Source organism: Choloepus didactylus, chromosome 8, assembly GCF_015220235.1.
Source record: "Choloepus didactylus isolate mChoDid1 chromosome 8, mChoDid1.pri, whole genome shotgun sequence".
Lineage (NCBI taxonomy): Eukaryota > Metazoa > Chordata > Mammalia > Pilosa > Megalonychidae > Choloepus > Choloepus didactylus.
The window spans coordinates 120,437,052-120,464,176 of record NC_051314.1 but is presented as its reverse complement, the minus strand read 5'-3'; the positions used below and the strand labels follow the sequence as shown (position 1 = coordinate 120,464,176).

Genomic DNA, 27,125 nt, shown 5'->3' with positions numbered 1-27,125 from the left:
AAGTTTATTTCACTTCAGAGCAATGATTCTCTAGCTTAGTAGGGGGGTAGGATCTCCCAGGGAGCTTTAAAAAATACTGATGCTGGGTCCCACCCCCAGGGATTCTAATTTAATTGGTCTGGAGTGCAGCCTGGGCATCAGGATGTTTCAAACTCCCCAAGTGATCCTTAATGTGCAGCCAAGGTTAAGAATCACTGCTTTAGATTTAATTGCATGTTTCTGTCTCCCCAATATACTATGGGGTCTTGGGAGGAGTTAATCTTTTAACTGACGTTCTTTACATTAAAAAGTTGCTCATTAAATATTTACTGAATTGAATCCACTAGGACAGCTATGTTAGGAGAATTAAATGTAGATAGAAAATCATTGTGTATTCTCAGGGAGTTGAAACATTGGTGACTCCTAGTGATAGAGGAAAGCAAGACCTCTGAGAAGAGCAGAGCAGGTGAAACGGAAGTCACCAGGTCAACTGCCACATGAAATGGAACTCTGATCTAAGGGAGTGAAGGAAGGTTAGGTGTCCTTAGACAGACTTCTGCACCCCTCCCGGAAAAAAAAAAATTATATATTGTAACTCAATTCTGGGGTCCCAAAGTACAATTTCAGAAAGGACTCTCCTGCTTTGTTTAATCTGGAAATAATTGTCTCCAAGGGAGTGTCTCTGAAATACAAGAGCTACTTAACTATGCCCAGAGCCATCCATATGTGGTAATTTGAGGAGTGACAGGAAAAGACTTCTTTATCCCTTTTTTGCTCAACCTCTCTCTTCTCCCAGTTTTGGAAACTGCCATGTGACATACTACTTTTGGTTTGAGGTATTGAAGACCCAAATTAAAATATATCTCTATAATACTATCTATAAAATATCTAAGAGAGGAATCATTCATTTATCAGATTATCTACTTGTCATCCACACAGGCTCTAAGAGGAATGCTTAATATATGAGTGGGAAAAATAGTGGATGGGTTGAAATGATATAGAATTGGAGGTTCTTACCCAGAGAATACTGACAGGGTGGGTCTCTGTAGTGATAGTGTCCTGGGAACCCTGAGAGGTACATAATTTATTATTTTGTGTGGTAATTTTTGTTCTGCATGTTTGTCTCCCCGATTAGATTATGAGTTCCTTAGGGACGGAAACTGTGTCCTTATCTCAACATCCTTGGAGCATATAGATTTTAATAAAGATTTACTCAATAAATAAATGGATGGATATATTAAGAAAAATTATTCTATTCTTGGAAGTAATGCAAAAGAGAGTATGACATATCCTTTTAATGTCACACTGGGGCATTGTTAAATGGGCCTCCCCAGGGATTATTTAATTCTCTGGGAGACTGTACCTGTGTTTGATTTTTTCTACTATTTTATTAGAGCCCAGGCACTATGAATTTACATATTAACTTGCAGATTTCTGATCCAAAATTTAGAGTTTTATTGCCCTGGAGGACATTAGTTTTGTGTCTACCTAGCAATCTTACTTTTTTTTTCTTAATGCCTATAAATACCCATGTCCTCAAATCCTCTTGAAACCTGCTTTATCATCTCATTGGTTCCTTTGACATACATTCATTCTATTTTTGTATGAGTCATGATTTTAACTTTTTGAAAATCATACTTTGATGGATGGATGAATGCGTGAATGACTGGAAGCTAATGAGCGGGAAAGGAGAGCCACAAAGAGGAATACAGGGACTCAGAGGACAAACGTTGCTTACTTTATAGCTCTGTCAAAGGCTATTACTGGCTAAGTATATCAACAGCTGGCAACATTTTTTCTAGACTCAAAAATCTCTAATTGGATTTTTTCCCTCATGAAATCATAAAGAGTCAAGAAATTCTTTCAATGTAGGGAGATTCATTTTATTTCTGTGATTTGCTCATAAAGTCAGTGTTAAACTAGAATTTTTATAATATTGAATTTTCACATGATTTGCCTGAGGAAAAAACAGAAACTGTTTTTGTAGAATGGGAAGTATCAGCTGTACCCAAGCAGTTATATAAGGCCATTTACTCATGACTCATAAGATTAATTACAATGACAATGTAGTTATAACATTAATACCCACAATAGCTGATACTTATTTTGTGCTTGCTATGTCCTAGGTACTTTTTATTCATAAACCTTCTAGGTAGGTAGTATTATTAGACTTATTTTAAAAATGAAAAAACCAAAGTTCTTCCCCAAGTTTGTACAGTTGGAACGCGTTCACCCCCAAGTTGCCTCACTCCAAAGCCCATGCTCTTAAGCACTGTCTGGGTCTCATGCCCAGTGAGGCCACAAAGGCCAGAAAGTGAGCTCCCAGGGTCATAGTCTCTATACATGGGTACAGTCAAGCATAGGAATATACAGCTATTCCCCCACAGCCCTCTTGCCCGTCCACAGTTATATGTATTCAATATCCTAGCTCAGAAACATGTGACAGTGAACATTTGGGGAGAAAAAAAGATTACTCCCACCATATCCTATGGAGGCTCAAGTAGATATGTTGTTCTGGAGATACAACCTTTCTTCAGAATAAAGAATATGACAGATGATTAACTTGCTTTTTTTCCCATTCATCTGTTGCCATTTTGTTTTTGGTTTTAATTTTTATTTTTTTCCTTTATTAGAGAAGTTGTGGGTTTATAGAACAATCATGCATAAAATACAGGATTACCAAACCCCACCCTATTATTAACACACCTAACACTGGTGGGACATTTGTTACTATTTCTTTTTAAACCCAGAAGGAAAGCAGGACTCTAGACTTCAGTGTGACTCGAACTGAGGAAAAAGTTTGATAAGTGGTATTTCCTACCCCAAGTAGGAAACTGTCCTCCAACCTCACAAAATAGCCCATTAACACCCAATGAAAATTCTTGGATGAGGAATTCTAAATAGCTGGATTTAAGGAACTATGACTCTTCCATTACCTCCACCTCTTTCCATGTCCTTCAATGAATTCTAAAAATATCAGCAATTAATGGGGTCAGCATCTTTTTCAAGATTTCAGGAAGCCAAGAAGGCTTCTATCCCCCCACTTTTGTCACAATTAGAGATCATTTGAGGTCCCTGTTAAAATATAAATGCTTTTTAAGGAGTAAACATTTTTCCACTTTATCAATGGAATAGTGATCTCTGAGCCTCCTTCCATCTCTGGGATCTATGATCTTACTAAAAATGAAAACAGAGACTGAAAAAAAAGCCATGAGGACAACTGGTAACTGCAAGGATGAAGATGGGGTGCCATTAAGGGAAGCAGTGAGTGAAGAGATCATGGCTGAAGGCAGAGAAGATAAACTGCACCTAATTGACTGGGATAAATATCCTACACATCTACAAAGGAGTGTGCAGGAAAAGAGCCTGAGCGTAAGCCCATATGAAGGGTTATATTGACCGTGGGCAAAGTCCTCTCATAATTCTTTGCAAACCATGTTGCAGGACAAAATGTTAGGTCATGTCAGCACCTCTTTGTGGGTGATCACCCCACAGATCTATTAAGGATGCTATCCAATATTTCTCAGTCCTATGCCACTTAGTAAAGTAAAAGGGATGCAGCTCCAGGTTTATAGTATAGGATAAAACATGTTCTTTCTAAAAGATATCCATCCCAGTTTAGTTGGATCAGATAAACACTCTCACCTTTCTTGAACTACCTTGTCTCCTTACTGTTCACCAAAGTCTGTAAAGTAAGATAAAATGGGAAAGAAAAAGAAAACTATAGCATGCTAAGAAATCACTATTTCATTATGATGGTATATGCAATATAATCTTCACTCAAACATTTGTCCAATATTTTATGATCACTTAGTATGAACCAGATTGGGCTAACTGCCGGGGATACAGAAATTAACAAGACAGATAAGGTCCCTTCTTTTATGGAGCTTATCTCTAGTAGGGGAAACATATAATACACAGTTAAGCAAAAATATATATAAATATTTCACAAATGACTGGTGCTATGGAGAAAAATAAAGCAAAAAGAGGGACCAAGAATTGGTAGGGGATGGGATGGCAGATGATTTGTTGGTTATTCAATGGCCACTCCTAACTCCTCTCTTGCCTGTCTCTCACTCCAGAGGCTGAAAAGGCAAGATAATCACCTCCCACCAACCACTGCAGCTAAGGATGATCACATCAATTCATATGCTTCTGGCCTCTGAGAAAAGAGAAAGTCTTCTAGCGGCATGCTGGGAGCTCTTGAGAAATTTTTTCTTCCTTGATAAAAGGAAAGAGGCAGTAAGAAGGAACAAGGTCCTGAAACATATGGCAACATGGATTAACCCTGAAGATATAATGCTGAGTGAAATAAGTCAGACACAAAAGGAGAGATATCGTATATTACCACTTCTATGAACTCCCTGAACAATATAAAATCAATGTCTTATAATGTAGAATATTGGGGACTTAGTGATACACAGAAGCTAGTGAGGGGGAATGATAATCTAGTATGTTGTGAAATGTTAATGATGGTGAATTCAAAGGTATGGGGATGGATAGGGGTGATGATTGTTTGTTAATGGCATTATAAGTATCAGAACTATATGGAAGGTGAATAGGATTGAAAGGGGTTGTTTAATGGCATGTATCCCACATCAGCACTACAAATATAGATAGGTGTTTGTATGATATGTTTCTAAGGTATGACACTAGTACAGAGAGTTGACAACAGAATGGTATATGGGAAAAATCTACCTATTGCGTACTAGGGACCATGATTAATAGGAATACCATACTAGTACCACACAAATAATAGGGACAAATAATTAAGGGCTGAAAAGAGCTATGAGGTGTTTTGGGTCATGAGAATCGTTTAAAATGGAGAGTGATGAGGATTGTACAACTAAGTGATGATAATGTGAAATATGGATGGATTATCGTGGACATAACATATACTATATGAACTTAGGAACCCCCTATTTTATACGTCAAACCTTTGATCTTGAGGCTTGCTCTGGTGAAACTTATGGTTATAAAGGGGAGGCTAAGCCCACCTTTAATTATGCCTAGAAGTCACTTCCAGAGAACCTCTTTTGCTGCTCAAATGTGGACTTTCTCTCTCTAAGTCCAACTCTGCAAATAAATTAATCACCCTCCCCCGGACATGGGACAGGACCCCCAAGTTGAATGAGTTTCCCTGGCAACATGGGACAGATTCCAGGAATGAGATTGACCCTGGCATCAAGGGGTTGAGGATGCCTTTTTGACCAAAAAGGGAAAAAGAAAGGCAATAAAATAAGGTTTCAGTGACTAAGAGAATTCAAATAGAGTCAAGAGGTGGTCCTGGAGGTTATTCCGATGCAAGCTTCAGCTAGATATGCCAAATGGCCACAGTATGATAAGCCCAAATCAACAGTAGTCCTCAAAACCCTAAAGAATACCTGGATCCCTATCTGAGACTGTAAAGTTTTACTCACTGTTTATTCTTCAGAAACTTAAATCCTCCAGAGAACTCCTATGCCAGCTAAGTCCCCAAACCCAGAAGCAACAGCCTCTCAGATGTGTCCCCTTCCCCATAATGTTGACACCCCTTTTCAACATGAACAAGTTAGGGTGGTCACTGCTTAGACATCCCTAAAGATCGGGACAGTGATTAGAGGAAGGGTAGCAACAGACAAGACAGAATTTAACAAAGGATTACGAATACTGAATCTCTATATAATTTTCTTCTTCTTAGTTGCTAGGGTATTAGAATAGCTAGAAGGAAAGAATTGAAATGATGGAATTGTAACGCAAAGCATCCTTGAAATTGTTCTATAGCTACTTGTTAAATTGTAATTTTAAAATTATTGCCTTTTTGTATATTTGCTATATTTCACAATAAGGAAATAAATGAAACTATGGTACTCATAATATTTTTTGAAATTGCCTATATAACTACTTGTTAAGTCACACTTTGAAAGATATTATTTTTTTGCATATACGTTGTATTTCACAATAAGGAAATAACTGAAACATGGAACTGTAACCCATAACATTCTTTGAAATTTGCTCTCTAACTGCTTCTTAAATTGCACTTGGAAAGCTATGACTTCTATGTTTATATGTTATATTCTACAATATGATTTAAAAAAAAAAAAAAAAGGAAAGAGGCATGTGAGGAGTGTTCTCTCTTGCAGGCCTGGATACTGCTCTGCTTCTTCCCTTTGTCAACTGTCATGTGAAAATATCAGGCTACTAGGTAGTATCTTATGAGATCAGGGGAAGTCCTGAGACTCACAGAGACACCATCCAGTTCCCTGACATTGTGGTACTGCCAGAATACCAACCTCTAGACTTATTAAATAAGACACTTTTGGCTTTAAGCAAAGGAGTGATATGAGTGAGTATGACCTGATTTATGCCTTAAAAATACAACTTTAGCTCCTAGGTGGCCAGGAGTAGAAGTGGGGAGACCAGTTAGGAGGCTATTACAGTATTCTAGGTAAGTGCTGATGGTGGGTTAGACTTGGGTGGCAGCACTGTAGGTGGGAAAAACTAGATGGATATTGAAAATATTTTGGAGAAAGAGCCAACAAGATTTGCTGATGTGTGATAGGGCTAGGGGATAGGGATGACTCCTAGATTTGACAGTCTGTGTTAGGGGAAGAAAAGGTTTGCAGAGTTAGAAATCAATAATTCTATTTTGAATAAGTAAAATTTCTATTAGATAACCAAGTAGAACTGTCAGTTGGCAGTTGAATATATAAGATTGGAGTTTGTGGAAGAAGTAGGTTAGGGCTGGAGATTTAATTTGGAATCCATAAAAATTTAGACAGCATTTAAAGTCATGTGTCTGGATGAGCTTCCTTAGGGAATGAGTGTTGTTAGAAAATAAGAGGGACCCAATAAATTCAATAGTTTTCTTCTGCTTAAGCAGAGGAAAAGTCAGAAAAGGAGACTGAGAAGGTACAGATAAAAAGATTGGGAAGAAATTGAAGACACAGTATCACCAAAGCAGAGAATAGCTAACCAGGTTTAATGCTGCTGAGAGGGTGAATGACAAGAGGAATGAGAATTAACCACTGAATTTGGCAAAGAGGACATCAATGGAGACCTTGAAAGAACAGTTGCGTTTTAGTGAGGAGAGGGGACAAAAGACTAAATAGGGTGGTTGGAGAGTTTCATTATTTTATTATGAAAGCAGAGAAATGGAGAGGTTGACAGAGGAGTATGGAGTCAAGAGAGAGTGTATATAAGAATGAGAAATACTAACTGGAGCATGTTAGAATGCTGTTGGGAACAACCAAGAAGAGAGGGAGAAAATGCAGATGTAAGAAAAAGAGGATAATTGTAGAACTGAAGTCCTTGAGAAGAAAAAAAGAGAACAGGATCCAAAGCACAAGGAGAAAGCCTGGCTTTTGATGTGAGGGACTCTTCTGTTGTAGCAGAAGGGAAGACAAAGAATATGGGCATAATTACAGGTAGGCTGGTAGATTAGAGGGTGGAAATGAGCAAAGTTCTATTTTATCAGTGAATCATGAGTTGAGATCATCAGCTGAGAAGAAATGGAGGGACAGGATGCTGAAGGTTTGAGGAGATACAAGAAGATGCAAAACAATCTTGCAGGAATCAGGAAAGCAAATTGACCAAGAAAACAGAGTAGGATTTTTAGGCATTGTTGAATGCTCATGTGAGATTTGAGGCCATGAATTTAAAGAGAGACTAAACAGCAATACAATTTCTAGGACTCTATTTTTTTAATATTCACAATAAGTACAAAAGTATATTATAAGAACTCTTTGCAGCATTGTTTGTAATAGCAAAAACTGTATAACAACTAAATTTCTTCAGTAGTTGGGGTGGAGATTTCAGTTTGGCTGAAGAACTTATGTGTTGTTTGAATCTCTTACAGTTAGATGGTTTTCATTTGTTACTTATATATAAAATATTTTATTTGAAAAATGCAATGGAAAAATAAAAAATCAGATGTATCTCCCAACTGGGGAAAAAAATACAATATAAGAAGTTAAAGTAACCCCTTTTCCATCTATTGAGTCTTACTCTCCAGATATAAACTGTGTTAAAAGTTTAGGTTGTATCCTTGGCAAGTTATTCCTAATTTATACATTAATAAACACTTATACATACACATTTTAAAAGTGAAGCCATGCTATATGTTTTGATCCAAACTTGCTTTTTTCCCTAGTGATATACAAAGGATATATTTTAAAGTTAATACCATAAATCTCTATCACATCTTCAAAATTGGCTGCATCAAATTCCAGCACACAGATCTGCCATATTTATTCAATTATTCCCCACTAATTGGCCATTTAGTTTGTTTCCATTTTTTTTTTTCTCACATGCAGCACTTTTCAGCGAGTTACAGTTTTAGGATGGGGTGCACATGCACATGTGTGTATATAATGGGATAGTAAAGAAAACCTCTAATAGGCTTTAGAATTAAAAAACTTTGAAGCAGTAAACTTTGGAAGAAGAGTGATCACTGGTAAGGATGAGAGGAAGAGAGAGGGAAAAGAGAGGAAGAAAGTTTCAAAACCAGACTTTAAAACACTGCTATGGGGAGGCGGGGCAAGATGGCGGACTGGTGAGCTGTATGTTTTAGTTACTCCTCCAGGAAAGTAGGTAGAAAGCCAGGAACTGCGTGGACTGGACACCACAGAGCAATCTGACTTTGGGCATACTTCATACAACACTCATGAAAACGTGGAACTGCTGAGATCAGCGAAATCTGTAAGTTTTTGCGGCCAGGGGACCCGCGCCCCTCCCTGCCAGGCTCAGTCCCGTGGGAGGAGGGGCTGTCAGCTCCGGGAAGGAGAAGGGAGAACTGCAGTCGCAGCCCTTATCGGAAAACCATTCTACTGATCCAAACTCCAACCATAGATAGACTGAGACCAGACACCAGAGAATCTGAGAGCAGCCAGCCCAGCAGAGTGGAGACAGACACAGAAAAAAACAGCACGAAAAACTCCAAAATAAAAGCGGAGGATTTTTGGAGTTCTGGTGAACATAGAAAGGGGAAGGGCAGAGCTCAGGCCCTCAGGCTCATATGCAAATCCCGAAGAAAAGCTGATCTCTCTGCCCTGTGGAACTTTCCTTAATGGCCCTAATTGCTTTGTCTCTTAGCATTTCAATAACCCATTAGATCTGTGAGGAGGGCCCTTTTTTTTTTTTTTTTTTTTAGTCCTTTTTTCTTTTTCTAAAACAATTACTCTAAGAAGCCCAATATAGAAAGCTTCAAAGACTTGCAATTTGGGCAGGTCAAGACAAGAGCAGAACTAAGAGAGTTCTGAGACAAAAGGCAATAATCCAGTGGCTGAGAAATTTCACTAAACACCACAACTTCCCAAGAAAAGGTGGGTGTCCGCTCACAACCATCATCCTGGTGGACAGGAAACATTCCTGCCCATCCCCAGCCCCATAGCCCAGAGCTGCCCCACACAACCCAGTGTGACAGAAGTGCTTCAAATAACGGGCACACTCCTCAAAACTGGGCGTGGACATTAGCCTTCCCTGCAACCTCAGCTGATTGTCCCAGAGTTGGGAAGGTGGAGCAGTGTGAATTAACAAAGCCCCATTCAGCCATCATTTCAGCAGACTGGGAGCCTCCCTACACAGCCCAGCAGCCCAGAACTGCCCTGGGGGGACAGCACTCACCTGTGACATAGCACAGTCATCCCTCAACAGAGGACCAGGGGTGCACGGCCTGGAAGAGGGACCCACTTGCAAGTCTCAGGAGCCATACACCAATACCAAGGATTTGTGGGTCAGTGGCAGAGACAAACTGTGGCAGGACTGAACTGAAGGATTAGACTATTGCAGCAGCTTTAAAACTCCAGGATCACCAGGGAGATTTGATTGTTAGACCCACACCCACTCCCTGACTGCCCAGAAACACGCCCCATATACAGGGCGGGCAACACCAACTACACACGCAAGCTTGGTACACCAATTGGACCCCACAAGACTCACTCCCCCACTCACCACAAAGGCAATGCAGGGGAGAACTGGCTTGTGGAGAACAGGTGGCTCGTGGACGCCACCTGCTGGTTAGTTAGAGAAAGTGTACTCCACGAAGCTGTAGATCTGATAAATTAGAGATAAGGACTTCAATTGGTCTACACATCCTAAAAGAACCCTATCAAGTTCAGCAAATGCCACGAGGCCAAAAACAACAGAAAATTATAAAGCATATGAGAAAACCAGACGATATGGATAACCCAAGCCCAAGCACCCAAATCAACAGATCAGAAGAGACACAGCACTTAGAGCAGCTACTCAAAGAACTAAAGATGAACAATGAGACCATAGTACAGAATACAAAAGAAATCAAGAAGACCCTAGAAGAGCATAAAGAAGACATTGCAAGACTAAATAAAAAAATAGATGATCTTATGGAAATTAAAGAAACTGTCGACCAAATTAAAAAGATTCTGGACACTCATAGTACAAGACTAGAGGAAGTTGAACAACGAATCAGTGACCTGGAAGATGACAGAATGGAAAATGAAAGCATAAAAGAAAGAATGGGGAAAAAAATTGAAAAAATCGAAACGGACCTCAGGGATATGATAGATCATATAAAACGTCCTAATATAAGACTCATTGGTGTTCCAGAAGGGGAAGAAAAGGGTAAAGGTCTAGGAAGAGTATTCAAAGAAATTGTTGGGGAAAACTTCCCAAATCTTCTAAACAACATAAATACACAAATCATAAATGCTCAGCGAACTCCAAATAGAATAAATCCAAATAAACCCACTCCGAGACATATTCTGATCACACTGTCAAACACGGAAGAGAAGGAGCAAGTTCTGAAACCAGCAAGAGAAAAGCAATTCACCACATACAAAGGAAACAGCATAAGACTAAGTAGTGACTACTCAGCAGCCACCATGAAGGCAAGAAGGCAGTGGCACGATATATTTAAAATTCTGAGAGAGAAAAATTTCCAACCAAGAATACTTTATCCAGCAAAGCTCTCCTTCAAATTTGAGGGAGAGCTTAAATTTTTCACAGACAAACAAATGCTGAGAGAATTTGCCAACAAGAGACCTGCCCTACTGGAGATACTAAACGGAGCCCTACAGACAGAGAAACAAAGAAAGGACAGAGAGACTTCGAGAAAGGTTCAGTACTAAAGAGATTCGGTATGGGTACAATAAAGGATATTAATAGAGAGAGGGGAAAAATATATATGACAAACATAAACCAAAGGATAAGATGGCTGATTCAAGAAATGCCTTCACGGTTATAACGTCGAATGTAAATGGATTAAACTCCCCAATTAAAAGATATAGATTCGCAGAACGGACTAAAAAAAATGAACCATCAATATGTTGCATACAAGAGACTCATCTTAGACACAGGGACACAAAGAAATCAAAAGTGAAAGGATGGAAAAAAATATTTCGTGCAAGCTACAGCCAAAAGAAAGCAGGTATAGCAATATTAATCTCAGATAAAATAGACTTTAAATGCAGGGATGTTCTGAGAGACAAAGAAGGCCACTACATACTAATAAAAGGGGCAATTCAACAAGAAGAAATAACAATCGTAAATGTCTATGCACCCAATCAAGGTGCCACAAAATACATGAGACAAACACTGGCAAAACTAAAGGAAGCAATTGATGTTTCCACAATAATTATGGGAGACTTCAACACATCACTCTCTCCTATAGATAGATCAACCAGACAGAAGACCAATAAGGAAATTGAAAACCTAAACAATCTGATAAATGAATTAGATTTAACAGACATATACAGGACATTACATCCCAAATCACCAGGATACACATACTTTTCTAGTGCTCATGGAACTTTCTCCAGAATAGATCATATGCTGGGACATAAAACAAGCCTCAGTAAATTTAAAAAGATTGAAATTATTCAAAGCACATTCTCTGACCACAATGGAATACAATTAGAAGTCAATAACCATCAGAGACTTAGAAAATTCACAAACACCTGGAGGTTAAACAACACACTCCTAAACAATCAGTGGGTTAAAGAAGAAATAGCAAGAGAAATTGCTAAATATATAGAGACGAATGAAAATGAGAACACAACATACCAAAACCTATGGGATGCAGCAAAAGCAGTACTGAGAGGGAAATTTATAGCACTAAATGCATATATTAAAAAGGAAGAAAGAGCCAAAATCAAAGAACTAATGGATCAACTGAAGAAGCTAGAAAATGAACAGCAAACCAATCCTAAACCAAGTAGAAGAAAAGAAATAACAAGGATTAAAGCAGAAATAAATGACATAGAGAACAAAAAAACAATAGAGAGGATAAATATCACCGAAAGTTGGTTCTTTGAGAAGAGCAACAAGATTGACAAGCCCCTAGCTAGACTGACAAAATCAAAAAGAGAGAAGACCCATATAAACAAAATAATGAATGAAAAAGGTGACATAACTGCAGATCCTGAAGAAATTAAAAAAAGTATAAGAGGATACTATGAACAACTGTATGGCAACAAACTGGATAATGTAGAGGAAATGGACAATTTCCTGGAAATATATGAACAACCTAGACTGACCAGAGAATAAATAGAAGACCTCAACCAACCCATCACAAGCAAAGAGATCCAATCAGTCATCAAAAATCTTCCCACAAATAAATGCCCAGGGCCAGATGGCTTCACAGGGAAATTCTACCAAACTTTCCAGAAAGAACTGACACCAATCTTACTCAAACTCTTTCAAAACATTGAAGAAAATGGAACACTACCTAACTCATTTTATGAAGCTAACATCAATCTAATACTAAAACCAGGCAAAGATGCTACAAAAAAGGAAAACTACCGGCCAATCTCCCTAATGAATATAGATGCAAAAATCCTCAACAAAATACTTGCAAATCGAATCCAAAGACACATTAAAAAAATCATACACCATGACCAAGTGGGGTTCATTCCAGGCATGCAAGGATGGTTCAACATAAGAAAATCAATCAATGTATTACAACACATTAACAATTCAAAAGGGAAAAATCAATTGATCATCTCAATAGACGCTGAAAAAGCATTTGACAAAATCCAACATCCCTTTTTGATAAAAACACTTCAAAAGGTAGGAATTGAAGGAAACTTCCTCAACATGATAAAGAGCATATATGAAAAACCCACAGCCAGCATAGTACTCAATGGTGAGAGACTGAAAGCCTTCCCTCTAAGATCAGGAACAAGACAAGGATGCCCGCTGTCACCACTGTTATTCAACATTGTGCTGGAAGTGCTAGCCAGGGCAATCCGGCAAGACAAAGAAATAAAAGGCATCCAAATTGGAAAAGAAGAAGTAAAACTGTCATTGTTTGCAGATGATATGATCTTATATCTGGAAAACCCTGAGAAATCGACGATACAGCTACTAGAGCTAATAAACAAATTTAGCAAAGTAGCGGGATACAAGGTTAATGCACATAAGTCAGTAATGTTTCTATATGCTAGAAATGAACAAACTGAAGAGACACTCAAGAAAAAGATACCATTTTCAATAGCAACTAAAAAAATCAAGTACCTAGGAATAAACTTAACCAAAGATGTAAAAGACCTATACAAAGAAAACTACATAACTCTACTAAAAGAAATAGAAGGGGACCTTAAAAGATGGAAAAATATTCCATGTTCATGGATAGGAAGACTAAATGTCATTAAGATGTCAATTCTACCCAAACTCATCTACAGATTCAATGCAATCCCAATCAAAATTCCAACAACCTACTTTGCAGACTTGGAAAAGCTAGTTATCAAATTTATTTGGAAAGGGAAGATGCCTCGAATTGCTAAAGACACTCTAAAAAAGAAAAACGAAGTGGGAGGACTTACACTCCCTGACTTTGAAGCTTATTATAAAGCCACAGTTGTCAAAACAGCATGGTACTGGCACAAAGATAGACATATAGATCAATGGAATCGAATTGAGAATTCGGAGATAGACCCTCAGATCTATGGCCGACTGATCTTTGATAAGGCCCCCAAAGTCACTGAACTGAGTCATAATGGTCTTTTCAACAAATGGGGCTGGGAGAGTTGGATATCCATATCCAAAAGAATGAAAGAGGACCCCTACCTCACACCCTACACAAAAATTAACTCAAAATGGATGAAAGATCTCAATATAAAAGAAAGTACCATAAAACTCCTAGAAGATAATGTAGGGAAACATCTTCAAGACCTTGTAATAGGCGGCCACTTCCTAGACTTTACACCCAAAGCACAAGCAACAAAAGAGAAAATAGATAAATGGGAACTCCTCAAGCTTAGAAGTTTCTGCACCTCAAAGGAATTTCTCAAAAAGGTAAAGAGGCAGCCAACTCAATGGGAAAGAATTTTTGGAAACCATGTGTCTGACAAAAGACTGATATCTTGCATATATAAAGAAATCCTACAACTCAATGACAATAGTACAGACAGCCCAATTATAAAATGGGCAAAAGATATGAAAAGACAGTTCTCTGAAGAGGAAATACAAATGGCCAAGAAACACATGAAAAAATGTTCAGCTTCACTAGCTATTAGAGAGATGCAAATTAAGACCACAATGAGATACCATCTAACACCTATTAGAATGGCTGCCATTAAACAAACAGGAAACTACAAATGCTGGAGGGGATGTGGAGAAATTGGAACTCTTATTCATTGTTGGTGGGACTGTATAATGGTTCAGCCACACTGGAAGTCAGTCTGGCAGTTCCTTAGAAAACTAGAAATAGAGTTACCATTCGATCCAGCGATTGCACTTCTCGGTATATACCCGGAAGATCGGAAAGCAGTGACACGAACAGATATCTGCACGCCAATGTTCATAGCAGCATTATTCACAATTGCCAAGAAATGGAAACAACCCAAATGTCCTTCAACAGATCAGTGGATAAACAAAATGTGGTATATACACACGATGGAATACTACACGGCAGTAAGAAGGAACGAACTCGTGAAACATATGACAACATGGATGAACCTTGAAGACATAATGCTGAGCGAAATAAGCCAGGCACAGAAAGAGAAATATTATATGCTACCACTAATGTGAACTTTGAAAAATGTAAAACGAATGGTTTATAATGTAGAATGTAGGGGAACTAGCAATAGAGAGCAATTAAGGAAGGGGGAACAGTAATCCAAGAAGAACAGATACACTATTTAACGTTCTGGGGATGCCCAGGAATGACTATGGTCTGTTAATTTCTGATGGATATAGTAGGAACAAGTTCACAGAAATGTTGCTATATTATGTAACTTTCTTGGGGTAAAGTAGGAACAGGTTGGAAGTAAAGCAGTTATCTTAGGTTAGTTGTCTTTTTCTTACTCCCTTGTTATGGTCTCTTTGAAATGTTCTTTTATTGTATGTTTTTCTTTTTTGTTTTTTTTGTTTCTTTATTTTTTTTTCCATACAGTTGATTTAAAAAAGAAAAAAGGGTAAAAAAAAAAAAAAAGAAAAAAAAAAAAAAAGGAAAAAAATATGTAGTGCCCCTTTGAGAAGCCTGTGGAGAATGCAGGGGTATGGGCCTACCCCACCTCAGTGGTTGCTAACATGACCACAGACATAGGGAACTGGTGGTTTGATGGGTTGAGCCCTCTACCGTAGGTTTTACCCTTGGGAAGACGGTTGCTGCAAAGGAGAGGCTAGGCCTCCCTATAATTGTGCCTAAGAGCCTCCTCCCGAATGCCTCTTTGTTGCTCAGATGTGGCCCTCTCTCTCTAGCTAAGCCAACTTGAAAGGTGAAATCACTGCCCTCCCCGCTACGTGGGATCAGACACCCAGGGGAGTGAATCTCCCTGGCAACGTGGAATATGACTCCCGGGGAGGAATGTAGACCTGGCATCGTGGGACGGAGAACACCTTCTTGACCAAAAGGGGGATGTGAAAGGAAATGAAATAAGCTTCGGTGGCAGAGAGATTCCAAAAGGAGCCGAGAGGTCACTCTGGTGGGCACTCTTACGCACACTTTAGACAACCCTTTTTAGGTTCTAAAGAATTGGGGTAGCTGGTGGTGGATACCTGAAACTATCAAACTACAACCCAGAACCCATGAATCTCAAAGACAACTGTATAAAAATGTAGCTTATGAGGGGTGACAATGGGATTGGGAAAGCCATAAGGACCACACTCCACTTTGTCTAGTTTATGGATGGATGAGTAGAAAAATAGGGGAAGGAAACAAACAAACAAACAGACAAAGGTATCCAGTGTTCTTTTTTACTTCAATTGCTCTTTTTCACTTCAATTATTATTCTTGTTATTTTTGGGTGTGTGCTAATGAAGGTGTCAGGGATTGATTTAGGTGATGAATGTACAACTATGTAATGGTACTGTGAACAATCGAATGTACGATTTGTTTTGTATGACTACGTGGTATGTGAATATATCTCAATAAAATGAAGATTAAAAAGAAAAAAACAAAAAACTAAAGGACAAATGGGGTGGGATGGGGGGATGATTTGGGTGTTCTTTTTTCACTTTTATTTTTTATTCTTGTTCTGGGTCTTTCTGATGTAAGGAAAATGTTCAGAGATAGATTGTGGCGATGAACGCATAACTAAGTTATCATACTGTGGACAGTGGATTGTATACCATGGATGATTATATGGTGTGTGAATGTATTTCAATAAAACTGAATTTAATTAAAAAAAAAAAAGTTAAAACACTGCTATGCCTGCAGCCTGTTCTTAGGGGTTCTTTGCTAAGAAAGTAACATGTACCTTCTTAAGTACCAGGAGCTATGTTCTATAGTACTTGAGCCCATGGTACTAGTCCATTGGATAAGGGGTGGGTATCTTTCCATGGGGGAGCAATTCATAAACTGACCAATGGTCTGTGAGGTCACCTATCCAAGTGGGGATGATGTGGAACAATCAGATCCTCTGTCTCTCTCAGCATATGGGAAGAGAGCATCAGGAGTAGAAGCCTCAAGACCAGAAAGAAATAGTAAGCAGAGACCAATAGGTAGTAGACCCCTAAAGTAACCAAAAATATGGGTAAGCATAACTAAGAAGACAAAATATACAGAAGAGAGGGTATTTGGTTTTTCATTCATTCATCATTCCATTAATACATATTAAGATCACATTCTGTGCCAGAATTTACTGTGCTGAGAATTGGCCATACAACATCCAACACAGCAGTGTCCCTTTCCTCACTGGAGTCAATGGTTGCTCATTAGGTGCAATTTGAAGACTCCATCCCATCCTACTGAGGCAGGATAAAACATCAAGATATTGATGTGTGCTGTTTTGTTTTGTTTTGTTTTTTTCCTTTTTCCCTCTCCCATTGTGAGAATGAATTCAGACCCTAAATCCTCTCCCACCTTAGAAGAGAGCTGTATCACTGGGTCTGAGACAAACTTGTTTCCTTGGCACTTGTTTTCTGGAAGCTGAATTCTCTGAGGGGACTTTCCTAGAGGGGAGGAGGGAGAAGTGAGGCTCTCTGAGCCAGATGTGACTGGGGACCAATGGAGTCATGCAAAAGGTAGGCCTGGATGGGCAAGGGTATCTGTTTAGGAGACAGAAATGTAAAATTGGATTGTGGTGATGGTTTTTGCACATCTCTGTAAATTTAACAAAAATCATTGAGTTGTAACTTGTAATGAATGAATTTTATGGTATGTAAATTATACCTCAATAAAGGTGCTTAAAATTTTTTTTTTAAAAAGGTAGCCATGGAACCCTTGCCTCATCTCTTCACTGTGCTCCAGTCTAAGTGACAGGCAGGAATGGAGGAGTACAGCCAGGGAGGTGGACCCAATGCACAGAATTCCTAGCCAAAGAAGAGTCCACTGCCCCAAGGGTCCCAAAGCAGCAGATCCACCAGCCTTCAAGGATGTATATCAGTTCAGGCCCAAATTACATCTCTGCTATAATCAATGGGGAGCCAAGGCTAGAGGACCACCACAAGTATTTTGCTCTGAGTAAGAACCACAGGACCTAAGAAGAGGAAAGGAGTCCCAGTAATGTTTGTCACTGAATTTTCCAGTAGCTTGATAGGATGAAGACTTGTCATTATTTAACGTGTGCAGTTGGCAGAATGGCCTCCCAAAGATGCCCATACCCTAATTCCTGGAAACTGTGAATATTTTATGTTTCATAGCAAAAGAGACTTTGCAGATGTAATTAAGTTTATGGACCTTAAAATGGAGAGATTATCCCAGAAACCCTGCTACGGGGTTTCCAGAAAGGTTCAGTCTAATCACATGAGCCTTTAGAAGCAGAGAACTTTCTCTGGCTGTTGGCAAAGAGAGGGAGAAGTAGCAGAAGTGAGAGAGAGATTTGAAGCATGAGAAGGATCTGGCATGCCATTGCTGGCTGTAAGATGCAGGGGCCCACATACAAGGACCAGAGAGAGGCACCCAACTGACACCCACCAAGGAAATAGGGACCTCAGCCTTACAACCACAGAAATTGGATTCTGCCAATGACCTAAATGAACTTGGAAGGGGATCTCTTCTCAGAGTCTGTTGAAAGGAACAGAGCCCTACTAACACCTTGATTTCAGCCTTGTAAGACTCTAAGCAGGGAAACCAGCCAAACCCACCTGGACTTCAAACCTACAGAGCTGTGAGCCAATGAATAGGTATTATCTTAAGTCACTAAATTTGTGGTAATTTGTTACAGCAGCAATAGAAAACTAATTCAGTGCAGCATTTCTTATATTATTGAGTGTGAGGGCTGAAATTCATATCAGCCATTCTATCACCTTCCATGACCCCACCAGCATCTGGAATGATATGAGAATCTCCGAAAAGTTAATAGAGTGTAGTGCTTTCTACTTTACCTTGAACATTAGACTAGGGTTTAAGAAACCTGGGTTTTAACTGATTATAAACAATGAATAGGAAGTCAAGATTCCCAGGTTTTATCTTTTATACCAGCATAAGGACCTTAAATAAATCAGTTTCTCTGAAGCTCTGTTTCCATGTCTACATGATGAATGATTCGGCGCAGATGATTTCTAAGGTCACTTTAGCTCCATGAACTAAAACTGATAGGTAGACATTGTTATCTGGGATGAGCAACACACACTCATTTAACTTATAACTCACCTCAGTCACCTAGTGGAGAGCACATCCTGAGAAGGCATTGTGATGGGAGGAGAGGGAAGTTGTTGAGGGCTGCTGAGGCCCAGCACTTGGATCCTTTGATATCCAGGATCGGTAGTTTGGGTCTCCAAAGGAGGGATGCATTTTACTTAGGGACCATCCCTGCCCTCTTCAACAATTACCCTGGATGTGCCAACAATTTCCTACTGAAGATTCTTTACATGAAGTGGGCTGGTCAAAGAAGAACCACCACCTGCATTTGCTTTCCATTTCATCTAATACCAAACTTCCGAGGGTTAAAGACTTCCTGGACTGTCTGCCTGCTCTCTATCAATTTTCCACACCTCTCTTCTCAGTATGGGGTCTTTCCAATTCTGAAGAATATAATTTCCCAGGGTTGGCAGAGGAATTTGCGCCTCATCAAATCCAATTTAATTCATTGTAACAAGCATTTTTTGAACACCTGTGTGTGCTCATTGAGTTAAAGTAGAGGCAACCAGTTGTTCTGGAGGTACAAGTTCAGTTTCATTTCCAAGCTCTGATTTCACTATCTCTAGTAGTGTGTCTTAAATGTGAAAGAGGTGGGGAGGCAAAGACCAGGCTCATTACACTCAAAGCAAAGAGTTGTTACAGTAGAAGCGATTTACAGCTATTTGAAATGAAGGTAAAGGATTCTCTAAGAACTAATTATAGATAGAATAAGGAATTGCTAACTCAGTTTTTCAGAAGCATTTACATTCTATCTCATATCAAATTCACATCAACACACTGGTAAATTTCTATCTGTACCACTGTTTTCAATTGGCATTTTCCATAAAAGCTACCTTAAAGTTCATGAAGCAGAAGTTAGATTTGAATTTGCATTTAACATGTATTATATGTTTTTCATAGTCAAATTATGCAACTCTATGTAATAATCAATGTCATTTAAAATACGGTTGAAATTATATTTGCATACATTTCACATGGTTCACATATTTTACAGCCAACTATTTTTAGACATTTTATAAGTTAAAATGCTATTACTATAATTTCTCAGTGCTTCTTATATTTTTAATCCTCTCTTCCTACAGCAATGGTTGACCCAAATCACCTACATCAGGAATTTTCAACCCTTATTCTTCAGGGACACACATGGCAAATGTGTAACACAACCCCAGAAATAAATCCAGAATTATGTACATCTCTAGGATCTTGACCTCTAACTTCATCCCTTAAATTTTCACCTAAGAAATCATGTTGAAAAGAAAAATATTATTTAGATAACCTTGTATATATTCTAATTAATTTTTAAAAATAAAAATTTTTTAGATAAAAAATTGGCAAACTTTGGTACTTTATTAGCAAGCAATTATTTGCAACAGACCTCCTTTGTTTGGGACACAACAATACATTGTGACACCTTGGTTGATAAGCACTGCCCTGCTCTATCGTAAGCATATACCTGAAATCTGAATTCTTGAAGGCTAAGGGTGCCTGGCACAGAGAACAAGGGAAAAGGTAATGAGAGAGAAAAACTGTGTTATTCTTCCCACTGGACAACTTTGGGATACTATAAACCAGCCCTCTGTTATTAGAGTCTACTAATGAGCATTTTTCTGGAAGCAACTAATCCACCTAGAATCTATAAAGCCATTGACATTCCAGCAAGATTTCATAGCCTGTACCGAAACTTGATGTACTTCCCTGCCTAGATGTAGAAGAAAATAACTCTTTTTGAATTGCAAATATGAAAAGCCTATATAATACAGTGGTTTGGAGCATGGGCTCTAGAGCAGTGGTTCTCAAATGAGGATAATTTTGCTCCCCAGGGGACATATGGCAATATCTGGAGACATTTTTGTTTATTACAATTCAGAGTGGTGGTGATGTTACTTGGCATTTAGTGGGTAGGGCCAGGGATGCTGTTAAACATCTTACAATGCACAGGACAGCCCCCACCACAAAAAATTATCTGGCTCAAAATGACAGTAGTGTTGGTTGAAAAACCCTGTTCAAAGAAACAGGCTGCCTGGGTTTCAAATTACTCACTATCTGTGGAGACTTTGACAAGTTACTTAACATCTTTGTGCTCTTTGAGTGTCTTCATCTGTAAAATTAGGATAACAACATAAATTTGTTGTGAGAATAGCATGAGTTACGTGAGAAAGGAGCTAAGACCATTGTCTGGAACAAAGCAAGCACCCAACAAATGTTTGTTTTTGTTATTATACATACCAAAAAAGCCTGGAAAGAAATACAACAAACTTTGACAGTGGTTATTTCTAGGTAGCAAGATGATGACTGACTTTTTACTTTTTTCATTATACTTTTACACTCCTCTATATTTTCTAAATTTTCTACAACTATATTTGTTTTAATCTAGTATCCCAAAGATATATGTATATATATGTTAAAGAATGCAGAGGAAAGAACTTTACTTATGATATAGTGATAAAAAGCATAGAATTAGAAATACCTGGATTCAGTTCTTGGTTCTACTTGCTGTGTTTGACTCTGGGCAGGTTAGTAATCTCCCTCATCTTCAGATTCCTCAAATGAAATTGGGGCTAATAATGTCTATCATACAGAATTGCTATGAGGATTAAAAATGACATTCGTCAGTGCCTAAGAGAGTGTGCTAAATGAAAGGCTCCAGGAGGTGACGGCTTTCAAGGTTTAACCAAGGAAAAATGACTCTACAAACAGGGACTCATGATGGCAACTTCCCTTTTACTTTTTTAAACTATACTCCTGGATATCCTCTTGGAGAAGGGACATCTCTCCCATGGTTTGCCTTGGTCCACAGAAGTGAAACTGCATCTACATTTCTGGTCCTTCTCTCTATTCCTTCCTCTCCCTACATATACATCCTGGGAAAGGATCTGATAATCCTATTGGCAAGGTCTGACTTTCATTGGGCAAGGTTTACCAGCAGGCCAAGCTACTGTGTCTGAAAAGCAGAACCTTCTCAATCTTTCACCCATGCTCATGGCCTTCTTCCTACTTCTTTCACTTCTAGCCTCCAAGTTGAAAGCATATTTTGCAAGGACTATCCTCAAGGGGATGACTCTCCACATTCTCTCTCTGTTTTATCTTCTCCCATTCAGCTGGCTTAGGAGGTGGCCACATTTTATATTCTAGAGGGATGAGTAGGAAGCCCAGCTAGGCTTCCAGATCTAAGCCTCTTGTGTGCACTTGCCCTGCTTCTCAGAGCAGCCCTGCATGTGTGTGTGGTGGGCATGCAACACTCACCCAGCTGCTCTATGCTCCTAGTAGTGCTGATGTTTCTTTTGTGCAGCTCACTCAGCAGGTAACACTGGAAGTAAGGTGGGTGAGTGGTAGGTAGGATTCAAGGACCCACTCCTTCTTCAGAACCCCAAACTGCCCCTCCCTTAATGACTTAATTAGATTGAAAAGAACAGAATATAATATCAGAATTAGTAGCTATTTTAAGCCTAGTTAGACTGCTAACTTGAATTCAAATCCTAAGCAAGCTCTCAGCATGCCCTGGGACAACCCTCTACATTCAGGTCCTTTCTGCCTTGGTTTGGGAAGGGGAGTCTGAGCCCAATCAATGCTGATACTGAAGATCCATGGATCCCAAAAGAGTCTCTGCGGAGTGTTCTGGGGACTGGGAACCAGCCTGGATTAGGAGATGGATGTCTGGGGCAGAAATTGGCCACACTCTCAATGTTCAGGTGAAACATTTCAGCATTGGGAGATGGTGCCAGGCAAAACTGCAGAGCAAAATGAGACTAACAGGGATAACTCCAACTAGACATGAAAAAATTTTCAGGAGAACTTCAATCTAGATGTAAGTACAAATGTCAGGGAGATTGATGATCCCAGGAAAAAATTTGTAAATACTTCCTGAACCCTAGTTTGCTATTTCTCCAGGGCCAGCATGACTAATATATATAAACTTCAGGCACATCTCTTACAATACATTTGCTTCGTCCCTATCCTCCCTCATGCAGGGCCCCTAAACTTGGCTCAGCAGAATACTGTCAGAATTTTATCTTCATCTCCAAGTGGACATTAAGTACTTACCATAAACCTGGGGTGGTGCTAAGTGCTAGAAATCTGAAGATGGAAGGATACGGTCCCTTCTCTCAAGCTCACTTCAGGTGACCATAATAGTGTAAAACTGTTAGGTATCCCAGGAAAATTTAGATTTCAGCAGGAAACACAGATTTAATTAAAGAACTAAAGTTCAATATTTTAGAAGACATAATCACTCCTCAGAATCAACTCTGTAATGAAACACTGAAGGGAAGCACATCATTTAGTGAAGAAGTTCACAAATTTGAGATTCTTCCTCCTAGTATCTTGGACCTAGTAACTTCTCTTAGTTTTCCTGTGGCATATAGGAATGAGAAGTCATCTTTTATTGCCAAGGGCCAGAAGGGAATCTACACAAACCAAAGGGAGGAAATATTCATCTCTCAGAAATTTCTAGCAGTTTAAAAAAATATCCTAACAAACATTTCTCTTAAAAACCTAAAATAGTGTGCAAAGAGAGATCTATTCCCTTATTTTAAAGAATGATAATAAATATTATTTTAAAACAATAAAACTAGTAGATTTGATATCATAGTTTCTATGCATAATTTTAGAAGATTTTTATATTTATTTTTATTAGAGAAATTGCAGGATTACAGAAAAATCATCATCAAATACAGGGTTCTCGTATACCACCCTATTATACTACTTACATTAGTGTGGTTCAATTGTTACAATTGATGAAAGCACATTTTTATAATTGTACCATTAACTATAGTCCATGGTTTAACTTAGGGTTCACTGTTTGTGTCGTACTGTTCCATGGATTTTTTTTTTAATTTTTACTCTAGTAACATATATACAACTTAAAATTTCCCCTTTTTACCACATTCAAATATATAATTCAGTGCTGTTAATTACCTATTTGTTTTATTTTGAGAACAAGGTAAGTGCCTTTAAAGAAAATATGCTTAACTAGTCTTGGTACTAGGTTCTAAGGATGCAAAGATGTTTCTAGGTTCAATTAAAAAAGAATCAAACATGTAATTTTAGATTCTTTTTCCCTTTAGACATCATTTGGTCATCATAGTTACAGTGTTTTATTGTCAGATATCTATACAGTACAAGAGAAGAAAGAGCAGGTGATTACTTATTGAGTTATCTGGGGATACAAAATGTAACTATTGGGATAATTCAAGATCAAATTGATATTTCACTAGGGATCTGATTTAGCAGAGCAAGCTGATTCAATCTTCCATAAGATCAGCTGAGTGAAATTTCTGAGGTAGCCAAATTGACTATTAAATCTCAAATATCATTTGAAATAACCTGAGTAGGGAGGCAGCATTGCTCAGTGTATTAAAGACCATGGACTCTGGATCCAGCTTCTTGGGTCAAATCCTTACTCTACTATTTCCTAGCTGTGTGACCTTGAGAAAGTTCCCTGACTTCCCTGTGCCTCAGTTAATTCATCTGTAAAATGTGGGTAATAGTACCTACCCCATAGGGTTGTTTTAAGGATTAAATGACTAATAATTTGTACTTAAAATGGTACCTTGCACACAGCAAGAACTCTATCAAATATTTGTTAAATAAAGATGAAATAAAATTTTAATATGCTAGCTCCCATCTTTGCGTTGGGTAGAAATAGTAAAATATGCCAAGATTTTAGGGCATCACAGATTATTTTAGCCTGTAACTTTGGTAGATTCCTTTGAGAACTTCCTGGGAACCTTCTTGGAAGCAATTCTATAAGATTTGGAATTCTGTACCTGTCTCTACTGTCTTGAATCAGAGGTGGGAGCAATCACAAGCACTCCTGGTACAAGGAACATCAGAAGGAAGATGATCACATAGCACAAAGGAACAGCATGACTGCCCACCCAGGCTTCCTACGGCACTGCCAATAATCTCTGGAAACATGGGCAAAGAATAAGCAGTTGAAATGGGATGAAACAGGATTTTATTGCAATGAAAAGGAAATCTAGCTGGTTTCTGGTTTCAGTAATATTCTCTTTTCTCTTTCCTGAATTCAAAGGAAGGAAAAATTATCGTTTTCATCAATGAGTGCTTTGTCTTATTCATTAACACTATACACAATTTCCATCCAATTTTTCTTCATCAGGCACTTACTCTGGTAAATTATTCATTTTACGGAACTACTTAGGCATCTTTTCTGAACTTGTAACAAATCTAATGCCCCTAACCAGCATCTAAGCCAGGAAAAAATCTCCAGATTGCCTGGAAAAAAAGAAGGTATGTTCTCTGAGCTAAATTTCAGCCACGATCCCATTGGTTCTCTGTCACATACCTTCATCTGGACATTATTTCAGAGACGGCCTCCTTGGGTCTTCTTGGTCAGCAGTAGCTCTTACACAGGAGTTTAAAGAATGCCATAAACCACCAGGAAAGCTTGAGAATACATTCATATCTGTTCTTTGCCTTCCTATGCTCACAGACTGCTTCCTGGTAGGAAGACAAGATGACGCTGTGCACGGTTGACTATTAAACCATCTTCCGCCCCCAACCCCACTCTCTTGGTGCCCCTCCCTTCTCTTTTCCAAGGCTCTGGAATGTGTCACATGGGAAATGGATCATGTGGCTCAAGGGGAGAATATGGCCATCTTTCTCTCTCCCTTCCCCACTTTTCCCTTCAGGAACAAAGCAGCAGAAATCTCTGACCTGATTGGCTCTGACCAAAAATCTCCATATGAAAAGGGGACGATTCAACCACCCAAACCTCCAGCCCTCTGCACATTCTTTTCTGTTTTTCCATCTGAAGGTTTTATCCTGGGCATTCAGATTTGCTTGGTATGGAAGGGGAACAATGCTTTCTTCCCAGGCCGCTCTTTCTTTCTTATCGTCAGTACCCTGGCATGGCAAGGTGATCCTTAACCCTCTCTGGATCCCCTTTGGCACATCTGGGACAATAGAGGGTTCAGCACCACGGACAGCACTACATCTCCTTCAGTGCTGGTTCAAGCCATTTGTTTATTTTATTCTCAGGTAAATAAAAATATTTAAACATATTTCCCTGAGGTTTGGGGGCTAAATATAAATCAGGCCATATTTTTAGGATTTTGAATTCCCCTACTATAAACTTACTGCTGCCTTATTGACACAAACATGATTTTTATATTTTATAAAACCCCTCCATCGCCACCCTTTAAATATGCTGGGTTTTTTTTTTTTTTTTTGGGGGGGGGGTGAATTCGCATAACATAATTTAATATAATTCCACATATCTATGCTCACAGGCAAAACCAAAGAAATCCATAGGAATTCCTGGGTGTTTACATTTAGAAATCTTTAGCCTCATCCCTATTCTTTGGGCAGGGCTGAATTAGAGAGGGAGGGAGGGAGCCTGGTTGGAGCTGTTTTGTGCAGGGTCTATCCTGCTCTGCTGACGTCCTGGTTGCCATGGTGCTAGGTAACTGCTGAAGGGGATGATTTCTTTCAAAACTGGTCACCATGGGACCCTGCTGACTAAAGAAAGGAAGAAGGAAAAGGACTGAATTGCTGAGGAGGATTTTCAATTAGCATTTTCAGAGTCAAATGTACCTAATGGGCCCTTTCATTACAGGATTGTTGCTGACCCCAAATCTTGAAAGGAGTCTATGAATTAGTATGGACACTGCAATGGTAGCTCTCCCCCATCCTCCACTACTTCTTCCCTTAAGAATCTATTTGGGTACAAGTAAATGAAAATGCCAGCTTCACAGAGTGACTGTGGAGTTCTGTCCCAGAGTTCTGTGGTAAGAACATAAGAAAGTTATTTCTCCTCACATTGGGACACACTAACTTTTGGGAAGCCTTTCAGCCAAGTCCAAACAGCCCTAAGTGGGAAATATTTTAGAACCACACCTAACTATTGACACTAGGAAGAATTTGTGAATGCTTTAATATTTTATGGGAGAAAAGATAAATATTTTTTAACATGAGTTGGTAATTATTTTAAGTAATTATAAATTTTCTTAATAAAGTCAGTACCTTGGATAGCATTTGTTCTATCCCAAATCAAGAATCTAGACCAGTATACATCTGTCTCATTAAGGTTGGCATATAACTGATTGATTCTGATTCAGAATCTTAACCAAGGACATTATGAATATTTATTTTGGGGAGTAAGAAATGCTGACTTGCAATGTACAGAAACGCAAATTCTGTAAGAAAA

At 38.8% G+C, this 27,125-nt stretch overlaps 1 protein-coding gene across 3 annotated transcripts in view; it reads right to left on the bottom strand.

Moving 5' to 3' along the window:
• Positions 1-27,125, bottom strand: part of GPR19 (G protein-coupled receptor 19) — a 54,254-nt gene that overhangs the window by 17,146 nt on the left and 9,983 nt on the right. The window contains exon 1 of one of the 3 annotated variants that reach the window (XM_037848158.1): positions 25,263-25,468. The exons of the other annotated variants lie outside the window; for them this stretch is intronic. The gene's annotated coding sequence lies outside the window, so the exon portion shown is untranslated. Of the gene's footprint in view, positions 1-25,262; positions 25,469-27,125 lie in introns of those variants that run through there. 3 annotated transcript variants of the gene reach the window in all.